Raw genomic sequence first — 14,912 nt, forward strand, 5'->3', positions numbered from 1 at the left:
GATCTTAGTTCCCTGACCAAGGATTGAAACTATGCCCCCTTCCTCGGAAGCATAGAGTCTTAACCACCGGATTGCCAGGGAAATCCCCGACTATAAACCTTTTACTCCCTGCTGTAGAAAGCCTCTTGGTGAACAGAGAAGCATCTAAGCAGGTGGTTTTCTGATGCAGAAGCCTCTGGGGATGTATGTTCTTCCCACAACCTTTCCCAGGCCCTGATGTGTGGATTTCACCGAGTCACTCAGGGAAAATGGGTACCAGTCAGCAAACAGCAACAGTGTGCCCTGGGATTCCACTGCACATCCCAGGTCTTGAGTCATTGATCAAGATAACCATTTAAACCTCACTGGGAGATAGCACAGCCCAGTGGTTATTAAGCACCCTTGGTTCAAATCCCAAGTCTGTTGTTTGCAAGTTTCTTGCTTTTCAGAAAGTTTACTTAAATTCCTCAAGCCTCACTTTCCTCATAGGGGTGTGGACAAGCGATAGCAAAGTGTTGCCCTTTGACCCATTGCCCTGCTTATAGAATGCTCTCAAGTAGAGGACAGCCCTTACAGTTTTTACACATTCCATAGACGACACCTTTCCTCATACAAGGTGTGTGCTTTGGTGAACATATCTATAATGTATGTGGAAGAAAGGAGGGTGCAATCGATAAGGCTTGCTGTCAGAGTAGCTATAGTTGAACTTTCTCCCCCCAGGAAAATATGAACGTGTCAACAGTTCTTATATATCATATGAGAAGGAGACTTGGGTTTTTCTTTCAGTCTTTCATCAGTTGAAAGAAAACATTTCATGGTCTGTCTGAGTGGGGTTAAAAGTAAAAATCAATGGATGGAACAGTGAAATTTGGTTTATTTAACCCTCTTTTCTCCACCTACTGCCCTGGCAACGTAATATTCATTCTGCTGTATGCCCGCTATCTGTATTTTTTGTTGCTTGGGTTTGTTTCTTCTTCTTTTGAGTAGCAGTATCTTTAACAGTATTTCAACTGTCCAGAAATGGAAAAAACTATAACTCTTAAAGGATATGAACTAATACTAATCACATAATATGTAATAAAATCTGGGCTTTCTTTGAGAAAGCAGCCATTCTGGAGAATGGAGTTCTAGGCCATTGAAAATTTGTACTCTGAAGCACTAAAAAGAAAAGAAAGAAAGAAAAAGAGAAGAAAAAAGAAAGGGAGGGAGGAAGGAAAGAAGAAAAGACATTTTGGGTAAGAAAGTTCCTAAACTGTAATTCAACCTCTCTTGTTTTCTGAAAAAGTCTGGGAGACTGTTTAACATCTTTTTTTTCTTTCCATGGTCTTGATGTCATCACGCACGTGTGCGTGCTCAGTTGCTGTCATGTCTGACTCTTTGCGACCCCACAGACTGTAGCCCACCAGGCTCCTCTGCCCATGGGATTCTCCAGGCAAGAATACTGGAGTGGTTTGCCATACTCTCCTCCGGGGGACCTTCCCCACCCAGGGATTGAACCCGCATCTCCTGTGTTTCCTGCATTGCAGACGGATTCTTCACCCACTGAGTCACCTGGGAAACCCCTTGACGTCATCATAATAAGAACCAATTCTAATGTTATTGTATAATAAAATCATGTGCTTAGGCAATTGAGAGACACAGGAGTATTTGTGGGCACACAACAAGTCTCCATATTCCTGGGCCTTTTTTAATTCTTCAGTCTGCTTTTTTACTTTTCTACTTTCCCCTTTAGGGTGTGAGCAGTTTCTTCTCATTAGCATGTATGTCTATAGCAAGGCCTCTCCCTACTTCTAATTTTCTATTTCTAAAGTGCGCTGGGCATGAAAGTGAGAAGATCACAATTACGGCTGTGTGTACAATAAACTTTACTTTTTGAGTCTGAGCCTAAGAATTATTTCTCCTATGAGCAAATATATGTATAAGAAAAATATTTTTCAAGTTTTGTTCTAATTAAAAAAAAATTCCTTGTTTCTAAACTATTTTCTGCATAATTGAGGTGATGCAATGACTCAGTTCTACGTAAAATTCCACCCCTGTCAGTTATATGAGGCTGAAGTGAAGTGAAAGTTGCTCAGTCGTGTCCAACTCTCTGCTACTGTCTGTACAGTCCATGGAATTCTTCAGGCCAGAATACTGCAATGGGTAGCCTTTCCCTTCTCCAGAGGATCTTCCCAACCCAGGGATCAAACCCAGGTCTCCCCCATTGCAGGCAGATTCTTTACCAGCTGAGCCACCAGGGAAGCCTAAGAATACTAGAGTGGGTAGCCTATCCCTTCTCCAGCTGATCTTTCCGACCCAGGAATCCAATGAGGGTCTCCTGCATTGCAGGTGGATTCTTTACCGACTGAGCTATCAGGGAAGCCCTGTATGAGACTGGTTAGTTATTCAAATGCTTCTATTCAGATAATATATTTCTTCAATGCCCTGAAATTGTGAAAATTTTAATAGCTCTGTGGATGCAACTGACACGAGAGGAAAATATTTCAAGATTCCTTCAGTAATCTTTATGCTCATAAAACCCAATATATCAAAGGTGGTGTTTGATCACAGATAATTAATATCATCAAAAATCTGTCTCAGGCGCTATTGCCTGACTGGAAACACTTTCTTTTTTTCTCAGTTGGTTAATGAGATGTGTGTCCATGACCAGCTGTTTCTGTTTATGTTCTATTGGTTCAAAAGTGTAATCAAGACAATTGCCAGTCCTTCAAGATTTCCTGGAAGAAGCTGGAATGAGTATGATACATCCCAAAAGTGGGTTGGGAGCAGTTGGTCACCAAACACTGTCACATTCAACTGTGAGATGCTTCTGATTTTTCACTTTGGCCTCTTTCCTCCAGTGCAATTTGGGACTTGGAGCAGATGGTGAATGACTGGCTTTCCAGAAAGATCCACACTGGTCCCTGGACCCTGGAAGGCCTCCGCTGCCCCCACTGTTTATATTAGCTATCACGCACAGCACAGTCTCGTGATACCCTTTGCAGTCAGCAAGTTTATCTTGAGTTAAAGTTTTACCAATAGAAATGAAGTCGTGTTTACAGCAGTTTTGTAGCAAGTCATGTGCAAATAGCACCTGTGAACATTTTCAGCACACATGTTCGACTCTCTCTTTCATAGTTCCCGTTGCAATGAATGTTGGTGGGAAAACCAGACATTTTCCAATCTTTGGCAAATGTTAAAATACCGGAAATGATTCACAACCACTGCTGTTAAGATGACTGGGAGTTGCTCTTGTTAGCCTCAGAGCACGTTCACTGATCCTCATTAGATGCTCATCCTAACATAAACCCAAACTCAGCATGCAGTTGAAAACCCAGAATGCTGCTAACAACTATTTCCTCCCTGTATCAAGAAGCTTCTGTAGGAACGTCCCGGGTGGTCCAGTTGCTAAGACTCTGTGCTCCCAATGCAGGGGGCCCAGGTTTGACCGCTGGTCGGGGAACTAGATCGCACATGCTGTAACTAAGACCAGGTACAGCCAAAACAAATAAAGAAATACAGTTTTTAAAAATCCTCTATAGTTAGAATTTTTAAAAATATGTTATCATTTAAAAGGATTTAATAAACTTGATTTCATCATGCTCTCCAACCTCTTTATTTCATATTATGTATCAGATGCAATGTGTTAAGTGCTCTTCAAAGTGCTTAAAACACAAGTTCATTTAATTTTCATAGCAATTTTGTGACGTTGTTGTTGTTTAGTCACTAAGTCACGTCCGACTCTTTGGGACTCCATGGACTGTAGCATGCCAGGATTCCCTGTCCTTCACTGTCTCCCTGAGTTTGCTCAAATTCATGTCCATTGAGTTGGTGATGCCATCCAACCGTCTCATCTTCTGTCATCACCTTCTCCTCCTGCTCTTAATCTTTCCCAGCATCAGGGTCTTTTCCTATGAGTCAGCTCTTTCCTTCAGGTGGCCAAAGTATTGGAGCTTTCAGCATCAGTCCTTCCAATGAATATTCAGGGTTGATTTCCTTTAGAGTTGACTGATTTGATCTTGCTGTCCAAGGGACTCTCAAGAGTCTTCTCCAGCACCACAATTTGAAAGCGTCAATTCTTTGGCACTCAGCCTTTTCTATGGTCTAAATCTCACATCTGTACATGACTACTGGAAAAGACATAGCTTTGACTATACGGATCTTTGTCAGCAAAGTGATGTCTCTGCTTTTTAATATGCTGTCTAGGTTTGTCATAGGTTTTCTTCCAAGGAGCAAGCATCTTTTAATTTCGTGGCTGCAGTCACCGTCTACAGTGATTTTGGAGCCCAAGAAAATAAAATCTGCCACTGTTTGCACTTTTTCCCCGTCTATTTGTCATGAAGTGATGGGACCGCATACCATGAGATTAGTTTTTTTAATGTTGAGTTTTAAGCCAGCTTTTCCACTCTCTTCTTTCATCCTCATTAAGAGGCTCTTTAGTTCCTGTTTGTTTTCTGTCATTAGAGTGGTATCATCTGCATATCTGAGGTTGTTGATATTTCTCCCAGCAATCTTGAGTCCAGCTTGTGATTCACCCAGCCTGGCACTTTGCATGATGTACTCTGCATATAACTTATTAAATTGTTATTATATTAACTTAGCTTACATGTATGTGAACAGAGGTGCACAAAGATTAGGTCATTTGTCCAAGGCCACATTGGTTGTAAATGATGGACAAATTGAACCCAGGCCTAGACCAGGTAAGCGTAAAATACCACACCGTGTTACCTACCTATGTGAATGTAAATATTGCTGATTCTGTCCTTGTTTTTAGACAAACTGAACCAAAGTTGATTTAAAAGAAATATCTACTGTATTAGCTTGTTAGGGCTGTCATTAAAAAAAATACCACAGACTAAGCAGCTTAAACAGAAGAAATTTACTCACAGCTCTAGAGGCTAGAAGTTTAAGATCAAGGTGTCAGTAGAGTTGGTTCCTCCTGAAGCTTCTCTTCCTGCTTTGTAGACAGCCATCTCCACTCTGTGTCCACATGGTTTCCTCTGTATAGGTCTGGGTCTTAATTTCTTCTTCTAGTTATATTGAATTAGGGCCCACCCAGATGAATTCTAAATTACCTCTTTTAAAACATCATCTCCAAATATAGTCACATTCCAAGGTTAGGACTTTATAAATTTGAGGAGGGGTTGGGGGACACAATTTAGCCTATAATATCTCCTAGATAGCCATAGTATGCTAGCCATTATGCAAAATGTCCAAATGAGCTCCATGCTCTTTAAAAACAGACAATACTCAAAATGGACATTTATTTGAATGACAAGGTTGAGATAGTTTTTGTTTTCTTCTGGAAGATTGGTTTGACAAGTCTGTCCAGTTTGAAGTGAATACTATGACAATCAGACATAGTGCTGAAACCACTATTTTATCCTGACTACTTCCCTTCCTCCTCTTACATCGAGTGTGAGTGTGGGGGAACTACTCATCTGTCACTTATCTATCCATCCACCCATCATCCTTTCATCCATCCATCAATCCAGCCAGCCAGCCAGCCAGCCACCTGTCTATCATCTCAATGGACCAGAGATTGAAGAGTGAATAGTCATCTTGTTGGTTAACTATATCTTGGGCAGGTATTTAGAAAGACTTCATTTTAGCTTTCTCATAATAAAACGTGAATTTACGCTTACTGTAGAACATATGAAGTCTTATAAAGAGAAAGAGATATATGGCAAGAAATCTAAGGTAAGCCATCTTTTAAGTAAACCCCTGGTTACAGTAAAAAATCAGAGAGATGTGGAAATAATAGGTGTGTACATCAAATGTGAGGTACTCATCTTAAAGTCTGGCACGTAGCAGGGGGTTAAAAATATTAAGAGAAGGTAGGAAGAAGAGATAGAAAGAAGGGAGGGAAGATGGAAAGAGAGGGAGGGAAGAAGGGAGGAGAGCTGGGGAAAGAAATCAGGTCCCAGTTATGTCTGACAAATGGCATAAACGGATACTGACAATGATGTAAGTCCATACAATGATTAATCACACGGAAGACTATGATTTTACTCCTTGTGCAAGAGCAAATGTTATCCAGCCTTTCCTGGTTCTAATTCTAATTCTCCAAGTACAGCATGTCTGTCTTCGCTGTGTTCATCACTTCTGCAGCTACTATTCATAGCACGGAAGTGCTGTCTAAACAAAGTCTAAACCTCCGCACAAGTATCAACATCAGTGTTGGCCAGTCCTTTCCCTTTTCTTGGTTTTGCATCCCAGAAAACTAAAAACAAACCAGGCACCAGTGTTTTCTCATCTAGACTCAGAATCCAATATTGTCATTTCTGCCATACCTGGTGGCCAAAACAAGGGCAAAGGTCTGCCCCATTTGAAGGGAACAGGGCATAGATCACGCAAACCAATGGAAGGTGTGTCAAAGAATTTGCAGATATATTTTAAAATTGACAGGTGACGAACTGACGTCACTCACGTGGCATAAGTGCATACATGTAAGGTGGAAAGGTCCTTAAAACAATTCAGCGTAGCCGAAAAAATTTTAGATCGTATGCTTTGCTTCAATTCACTTTTTTATGCTATTTTTGGATCGGTTCACATATGTATAAATCAATCAACAAATACGTTAGTGAATGTGTTCAAAAGGTTTGGCTAGTAAGGTACACAATTTGAAAACAGATATTCCTAAATACCTTGCCCAGAGCCTTGCTTTCCCTTCCTACTTATAAAAAAATCAAAGGTCCTCTGTATCTAGCTCTACCAATAGCCTTTCAAACTTTTAAAAAACTGCTTCTTGGACTTCTCTGGTGGTCTAGTAGTTCAGACTCTGCACTACTAATTCGGGGGGCATGGGTTTGATCCTTGGTTGGGGAACTAAGATCCCACATGCTGTGCAGACAAAAATAAAAAATAAACTCACATATCCTTGGTCTCATGACCTGAAGACCCTGTTAATATTTTTTTTTTTAAGACACAAAAACTGTTTCTTAGAGTTCCATTTTCTAGCTAGTCTCATTGATAGACCCTTAAATGGATTCCAGCTTTCTGCTGTTCCAAACAACGCTGTCATGGGCATCCTTGTCCTGTATCAGTTCAGTTCAATTCAGTTTCGTCGCTCAGTCATGTCCGACTCTTTGCGACCCCATGAATCGCAGCACGCTAGGCCTCCTTGTCCATCACCAACTCCCGGAGTTCACTCAGACTCACGTCCATTGAGTCAGTGATGCCATCCAGCCATCTCATCCTCTGTCGTCCCCTTCTCCTCCTGCCCCCAATCCCTCCCAGCATCAGAGTTTTTTCCAATGAGTCAACTCTTCGCATGAGGTGGCCAAAGTACTGGAGTTTCAGCTTTAGCATCATTCCTTCCGAAGAAATCCCAGAGCTGATCTCCTTCAGAATGGACTGGTTGGATCTCCTTGCAGTCCAAGGGACTCTCAAGAGTCTTCTCCGACACCATAGTTCAAAAGCATCAATTCTTCGGTGCTCAGCCTTCTTCACAGTCCAACTCTCACATCCATACATGACCACTGGAAAAACCATAGCCTTGACTAGACGGACCTTTGTTGGCAAAGTAATGTTTCTGCTTTTCAATATGCTATCTAGGTTGGTCATAACTTTTCTTCCAAGGAGTAAGCATCTTTTAATTTCATGGCTGCAGTCACCATATGCAGTGATTTTGGAGCCCCCAAAAATAAAATCTGACACTGTTTCTACAGTTTCCCCATGGCATAATTTTGCCAATGTAACTGTAGGCTAAATTCAGGCAGTGAAGTTCTTGGATCAAAGGTTATAGACATTAAAATCATGATTGATATTACTCAATTGCTCTTAGAAGGATCTTAATATTGGGCAAATGAACACCAGTTGACAGTTCTTAAATTTATATTTGCAAATGCCTACTTGTCCACATATCTTCTTCCCAGGCACTAATTATAATAAAACTTTACAATTTCTGACATTTAGGTGAAAGATGGTATCTTATAGTTTCCAGTGAAATTTTTTATCAGACATTTGCATCACTTTTTAACTGTCCATTCATATCCTTTGCCTTATTTTCTATTGTGTTATTCTGCTTTTTCTTTATTGATTTGTGTGAGCTCTTTGTAATTTAAATAAATTAAATTATGTTTCTCATATACAAATGTTGCAAATATTTTCTGTTTTGTCATTTTTAAGGTACTTTTTGTCACACAAAATTATGTTTTCTTTTATGGTATGAAATTTATGATTTTTTAATCTATGGCTTCCTTGCTAAAAAGGACTTCTCCAAACAGGGATGAGCAATAAATGCACCCACAGTTTTTAAATTATGGTTTCAAATTTTATCTTTGAAGTTTTATCCACATATGCTTTACTGGGAGTGACAAGTAAGGTAAGAATCAGTTTAAGTTTATATTTATTTATTTACTTTATTTCTCGGCAACACGAGTGGCATGTAGGATCTTAGTTCCTCGACCAGGGGTCAAACCTGTACTCCCTGCATTGGGAGGTCAGACTCTTAACCACTGGACCAGCAGGGAAGTTCTAAACTTTTTTTCCCAAATGGCTAGCCAGTGGTTCCAACACCATTTGTTGAATAATTCCTCTTTTCACTTTCAAGCAAATCTTAAACTGATCCATACTCGTTGAGTATCTAGTGCCGACCATGCTGGTAGCTAATGACTGTGACCTGGATTTAAAGTAGAAGCTACTATTTAGCTGTGGGCAAGGACAGATAGTTGAGAAGATTCTTCATGCAAGAACCTTCTCGCTACAAGCAGCTATGTGGCCCCCAAATCCTGGTCCTTAACCCTGCTAACTGCGCACTTCTTGCCTCGGTGATAACATGTCTCTTCTGTCTGTTTGGCAGTCCTTAGCTACATGATCCTTCCTTCAGTGTGCAGATCAGCACACTGGCCAGCCACTCTGTAAATCGCTTTTGCAGAGAGCTTTTGGAGACCATTCAGGAAAAGCTATCGATGAATAGGTTTGAATTTGAAATAAACCACTGAGACCAATGTGAAGGTAAGTAACGGAAGGACTTCATATGGACTTGACCCTGGTCTTTAAGAAGCTGCAAGGCTTATTTAAATTGGAGTGGCCTGGTTTCTGTGTCTTACCTGTGCAGTCAGAGGCCCTGGGGGTGAGATTTAAAAGAAGCTACCCCATGTCATTGGTCCATTTGGCTTGGTGGTGTAGGGTAGGTGGGAGGGATCCTCTGGTGAGATGGTCACGCTTTAGTCACCTCTGACTCTTTGACCCCGTGAACTGTAGGGCTCCTCTGTCTATAGGATTCTCCAGGCAAGAATATTGGAGTGGGTTGCCACGCTCTCCTCTATTGAGAAGACAGAAGCTAGGATTCAGCGGAAGTTCTCTTTATCTCTCTGCTGCTGCTGCTGCTGCTAAGTCGCTTCAGTCGTGTCCGACTTTGTGCGACCCAGAGACGGCAGCCCACCAGGCTTCCCGTCCCTGGAATTCTCCAGGCTCTGGTTTTCCTAATTGTCTCATCTAGGCTGCGAGGAAAAAGCTGCGGTGGCGGGTGCCGGGATTCAGCCTTCACCCAGCAGAGAGGCTGGACATCCGCACCAGGACTGGCCAAGCCAGGATCCAAATCTGGGCATCTCCTCCCCACACTTGAAGTGTTCAAGCCCTGTAGGCAGCCTTGTGTGAGACAGCAAAGCCCTCCCACTGAGGATGGAACCCATCCCTACCATGCACAGCCAGCAGAGGGGGGGTCGGATGGGGGAGATGTGCCACCCACCCTGTGGCAACTTGCAAGTCCCAGAGAAGGGTGCTTGACATCACCCGCACCCCCTCGCCTGTGCCAGCCTCCCAGTTCCTGAACTCTGGATCCAGGTTTCCATGGGAGATTTTGATGCTCAGTCTCCAGCCAGGGCGTGGAAGAGAGGGGTCCAGGGAGAGCCCCAGATACAATCTCAGCCCCGGGGCCTCTAACTGCACAGGTTAGACACAGAAACCAGGCCACTTCAATTTAAAAACAATCTAGGATATCATGCTAATTACAGGGGTTTGCAAGCACAAGACCCAACAAGATTTAGATTCAGTAGTTAACAAAAATCGGACAGTAGAGAGCAAGAATTTCACATCAATAAAAATATGACCCCACAACATGCAATGGAGCTGTTGCAGTAAATTTTTTCCCCAGGCTGCAGGTATTTTCCATCACAGATGCTTCATTCCTGACAGAGGATGGTGTGGGTAGGGCTGCTTTCTGTATTCACTTAAAAATCACTTCAATCTGCTGAAAAAGGTTGAATGACTCCTACCTTTTTGTTTAAAAAAGAAAAAAAAAAAAGAGGCAGCTTTGAAATGAATGGCTTCATTGAATCAAATCACCCAAGAATTCAACTCAGCAAGGCCATCTAGGTCCCTAGCAGCCATTTTCCTCCTGTTCTGTTTTGAAGGCAGAGTTCAGTCTCGTCGTTCTGGGATCCCTATGTTTCTTTAATGATGTACAGCTCTGTATCCCCAGTGCGTGCCTCCTAAGTCACTTCACTTGTGTCCGACTCTTTGTGACCCCAGGCTCCTCTGTCCATGGGATTCTCAGGCAAGAGTACTGGAGTGGGTTGCCATTTCCTTCTCCAGGGGATCTTCCCAACCCAGGGATTGAACCTGTGTCTCTTATGTCTCTTGCATTGCAGGCAAATTCTTTACTACTAGTGTCACCCAAGAAGCCCTGTCATCCCAGGGAAGTCACCTTTCAGGCCACACAGCAGCCCCCACCCCAAGGGCATTCACCGTCCCTGGATCTCCGGAGGAGTCCATCCCAGGGCAGGTAGGCAGGTAAGGCACTCACCTGGGCTTCCGAGGCCACAATCGGTGCTACCACAAAGGACTCAAGTTATGACAGGACAAAAAGCATTTTGCCAAAAGGGAACCGTAACTCTTAGATCTTGAAAAGTCAAAGCGTCCCCTCTCTCCCCAGGCCTCTCTGAGCATCTGAGGCCGGCGCCTGCGGGCAGGCGGGTCATGGCCGAACCAGGCCCCCATGGTACCATGCTGCATTTCCCAATCTAACTTTGTTTAGATTGCGGAGAACATTTTTTCGATCCTGAAAAAAAAAAAAAAGAAAGAAAGAAATCACTGTGGTTTCTCTCCTACCCCCACCCTCTATAATGGCCACTTTTAAGAAAGAGTTTCACCATGTTTCCCATAAAACCAAAAAATAATGAGGATGCTGGCCAGACATTCTTTGTTTCTTTTCTTCCACGTCTGTTGGTAACCCCTACCCCAACCTCTGTGCCCCAGGCCTGCCTGTCTGCCCGCTGTCCCCACACACCCCTCATTCACGCTGGGCCCCAGCCAGGCCAAGTCCCGCCTTTCTCCTGGACAGACTTCCCCTTCCAGAACCTAGCTCAGCACTTTCTCGCTAAGTCACCCCGGGCTAGGGCTGGAGGCGACCCAGTGACTCCCCAAGTCACCCAGCTTGTCCTGCGATCACTCCTTTTCCCTCCCCTCTTCCTCGTGGGTGCTCATAACCCATCATCGCCATCAACCACAGGTACCCAGCTCCATGTGGCCTTCAGCATCAGACAATATTATTCTGCAGCCTCCCCTCTGTAAGTCTTCTGGGGTTACTTCACATGCGTGGGCATGCGGGCACTCTCTTCTCAACCCACATACTTTTAGGGATTCCTTGTGTCTTCCAGTAATTTTCTGTCGCTGGTCTCCTCCCCACAGTGTGTTCACGACTTGGCACCTGAGTGCTGTTGACTGACCAATTCCCGTCCTTTCTACTTCCTTCAACAGGGCAGGGTCATGGCTGAGTAGCCGGTTAGTCAAAGCTCCTGGATTCTCTTAAATTGTCCTGCTACTGAGTCACCACGAGAGCGTAGACAAGCCACTTCCCTTCCTCATCCCCCACGTCTGCAATCTTGCCAGGCTCTGTGCACATCCTCAAACAACGTGGCTAGAAGGAACCTAATGTGCTGCTCATTGTGGTGGGTTTGTCCCTGGCTGATTCTAGAATCCCAGGTAAACCCTGGGGCTAGCACAGGTTTTCCTTAGCTTCTCACTTCCTAGCCCACGAGAGAACCGCAGCAGCTCGCTGCAGCCTCTGCCATTGATTTTGCTTAGAGAAGGGGGCGAGAAATTCAGACTCTCTTTCCTACATTTCTAACTCATGTGCAAAAGTAATTAGGTCCAACTCTCAGGGAGTGATCTGAGAAATGAGGGGTGAAACTAAGCAAAGCTGTCACCATGACAAAGAAGGCTCTTGTCTGCTCATGAGAGGTTCTGGCCTCAAACTTTAAGCCATGCCTTGGCCCACTGACACTTAGACTACCCTGATGCCAAGCACTGGCCATTTTTGTTGTTCAGTCGCTAAGTTGTGTCCGACTCTTAGCGACCTCATGCAGCACGCCAGGCTTCCCTATTCATCCTTTACTATCTCCCGGAGTTTGCTCAAATTCACGTCCATTGAGTCGGTGATTCTATCTAACCATCTCATCCTCTGCTGCTCTCTTCTCCTTTTCCCTTCAGTCTTTCCAACATCTGAGTCTTTTCCAATGTCATCTCTTTGCATCAGGTGGCCAAAGTATTGGCACTTCAGCTTCAGCATCAGTCTTTCCAATGAATATTCAGGATTGATTTCCTTTAGGATTGACTGGTTTGATCTTCCTGTCCAAGGGACTCTCAAGAGTCTTCTCCAGCACCACAATTTGAAAGTATCAGTTCTTTGGCACTCAGCTTTCTTTATGGTCCAACTCTCACATCTGTACATAACTACTGGAAAAACCATAGCTTTGACTATATGGACCTTGTCAGCAAAGTGACATCTCTGGTCTATAATACACTGTCTAGGTTTATTATAGCTTTGCTTCCAAGGAGCAAACGTCTTTTAATTTCATGGCTGAGGTCACCATCCACAGCAATTTGGGAGCTCATGAAAATAAAATCTGTCACTGCTTCCACGTTTGCCCCTTCTATTTGACATGAAGTCATGTCATGTCATGGGACTGGATGCCATGATCTTAGTTTTTTTCAATGTTGAATTTCAAGCCAGCTTTTTCACTCTCTTCTTTCATCTACATCAAGAGGTTAGCATGCCATCATTTGCATATCTGATGTTGTTGATATTTCTCCCAGCAATCTTGATTCCAGCACTTGCGCATTTGAGGTATTAAACAAGCCTTGGCCGAGACGACTAAGCTGGGTCCAGAGGAAATGCTAACAGGACTCTGGCTTGGCTCTAAAAGGCCTTACTATCTTCTGAGAGTTGGAGTATTTGCATATGAGACCTACGTCTGGGCTGGTAACTCTCATGCCCCTTGACTGCCCTTCCTCTTCTGGGAAGCCATATGCAGGTAAGCCAAGAGAAGCAGTAAGCAGCGTGCAGTCACCCTCAGAGATCAGCAGAAACAGAGCCGCCCATGTTTGGCTCAGAACCCAGATACCAGACACTGGACAGGAATTTGCCCTTGGGAAGCTGTTGCTTAACCTTCTGGTTCCTCAGGCTCCCTGCCTCCTCGACAGAGGCCAAGCCCAACCAGGAGGCTGGCTGAGGCCAGGCTGGTCAGCCAAGGCCAGCTCACCCAGGCTTAGGCCAGGCTGGGAGGGGTCTAGCTTAACCTGCAGGAGGCCAGACACTGGGCAGGATCCTAGTGGACAGGCAGGTCTATGCAGCTTCTGTTTCCCAGTGGGAAAGGACGGGTTTCCCCAAAGCTGTTTAGGGAAAAACTCAACTTGTCTTCAGCCTGGATCTGATGGAGATGGAAGCACCAAGGACCCAGGAAGAAGCTGGAGCCCATTACATGCCTTGCCTGGAAGTGAAGAGAGGTCTGTCTGTAATGGGATCTCCAGCTGACACAGTTTCATGGACAAGCCCAGCCCCATGGGATAGACTTGGGGTCTGTGGCCTTTGTCCCCAAGTAGCCCCACCGACATCTTCCATTATCAAAGAGGGAGAAAGGAAGAGAAGAACAGAAGACAGTTGTCTGGGGATATGTATTTTCCCTTATGATGTAAACTGAGTTGGAAATGTCCCTAGGGACACCTAAGGCTGTTTCGACTGTAAGGCCTTTGGGTGGGCGATACATCCAGTCTCCAATCTGCCCTGCAGGCTGTTGGTGCTAGACAAATGGGTGACAGTACCATCACTGTGGGGCTACCCTGGTGGCTCAGAGAGTAAAGCATCTGCCTGCAATGCGGGAGACCCTGGTTCGATCCCTGGGTCGGGAAGATCCCCTGGAGAAGGAAATGTCAACCCATCCCAGTATTCTTGCTGGGGAATCCCATGGACAGAGCAGCCTGGTAGGCTACAGTCCACGGGGTGGCAAAGAGTCAAACATGACTGAGTGACTTCGCTTTTTCATCGTCACTGTGGTCACCTTCACAGGAGTATCTGGGTGGCACCCAGGGCCTCATGGCATTCATTGGAGCTTCCTGCTCATTCAAATGGTGGTGGTGGTTTAGTTGCTAAGTCATATCTGACTCTTGCATTGCAACCCCATGGACTGTAGCCTATGAGGCTCCTCTGTCCATGGGATCTCCCAGGCAAGAACACTGGAGTGGGTTGCCATTTCCTCCTCCAGGGCAGCAGAATTCTGGAAGGATACCACATAGATTCAGTTGCAAGCATTTCTTCCTTCTCTGGGAACCCAAACACAATACAGATCTTGGGGGATGTGGAGGAGAGAGTGGGCTGAAGGTCAGGGCAGAGAGAGCTGGCCCCAGATTAGGTGTTTCTGATGAAAGATATCCCAGCTGGGGCATTTCCTCCAGGAGTGATTCTGCTCTTATCAATTATGATGATAAATAACTGAGTCTGTGCATCCCATTCATACACATATGTAGACATTGTGTCTCTGTGCAGGGAAGTAAGATTAGGAATATGGCCCTTTTAATCTCTCTGATTTCCTATCATTTAGCCCCTAGTCCAGGAGCTCTGTGGACAAGGTTTTCCCAGGGGATGACAAATAGCCTGGACATTTCAGGAAGATTACAGTTGGTGATTGTGGGTGTGAGAGGTCAGTGGGGGAGGAAGAGCCCGTTCTGAGGAC

At 44.4% G+C, this 14,912-nt stretch overlaps 1 long non-coding RNA gene across 1 annotated transcript; it reads right to left on the reverse strand.

The window, feature by feature from the left end:
* Positions 1 to 6,165: 6,165 nt before the first annotated feature.
* On the reverse strand, positions 6,166 to 12,409 carry LOC133240318 (uncharacterized). Its single transcript, XR_009734190.1, has 3 exons — positions 11,536 to 12,409; positions 10,709 to 10,963; positions 6,166 to 10,178 (listed from the first exon to the last, which is right to left on the reverse strand). It is a non-coding gene; the product is annotated as an uncharacterized LOC133240318 (long non-coding RNA).
* Positions 12,410 to 14,912: the final 2,503 nt, after the last annotated feature.

This window comes from Bos javanicus, chromosome 28, assembly GCF_032452875.1.
Source record: "Bos javanicus breed banteng chromosome 28, ARS-OSU_banteng_1.0, whole genome shotgun sequence".
Classification (NCBI taxonomy): Eukaryota; Metazoa; Chordata; class Mammalia; order Artiodactyla; family Bovidae; genus Bos; species Bos javanicus.